This window comes from Solea senegalensis, linkage group LG21 (genome assembly GCF_019176455.1).
Source record: "Solea senegalensis isolate Sse05_10M linkage group LG21, IFAPA_SoseM_1, whole genome shotgun sequence".
Taxonomy (NCBI): domain Eukaryota; kingdom Metazoa; phylum Chordata; class Actinopteri; order Pleuronectiformes; family Soleidae; genus Solea; species Solea senegalensis.
The window spans coordinates 10,381,632-10,382,214 of NC_058040.1; positions in this window are offsets into that span (position 1 = coordinate 10,381,632).

The following is a 583-nucleotide window of genomic DNA, read 5'->3' on the forward strand; positions in this document are numbered from 1 at the left end:
AGTTAATGACCGAGGTTTGATTCCACCAAAAGTGGTCCTTTGCTGCGTGTCGTCTCACCTCTTTATCCCCCCGTCACACTTCACTGTCTTATCCATTAAAGGCAAAGAAAGTCTTGTAACAGTGGACTTTCATTATTAAATGATAAGCACCGACAACCAACTTGGACCTGTGTCATTTTCTGCTTTCACCGTCTCTTCACTGAGGAGACAGGTGCTCATTTCATGCTTCACGTAATTCAAAATTATGTCCATAACAAACACTCGCGTTTCATCTTTTAAGGATAAAATATCAACCACCAACAGTGGGAAATGTTAAGTGGAAACGGATCAATGCTTAAGTGCAGATTTTGTTTTTGTTTGTTTTTTTTACTAATTTCCAAAGATAAATGTGGATCTGAGATGCATGTCTCATTCCCGAAACCACAGGAGGAAGTTGGGTTTGAAAGAAGTAAATAAATTGCCAAAAAGAAAACAACGTCAAAGTTGCTTCCTTGAAAGAAAATAAAAGCCCCACACTGCACTTCACTGTGTTTCTGTCAATTACAACAAAAGAAGGTGCACAAAAAGAAAACAGAACAAAAGC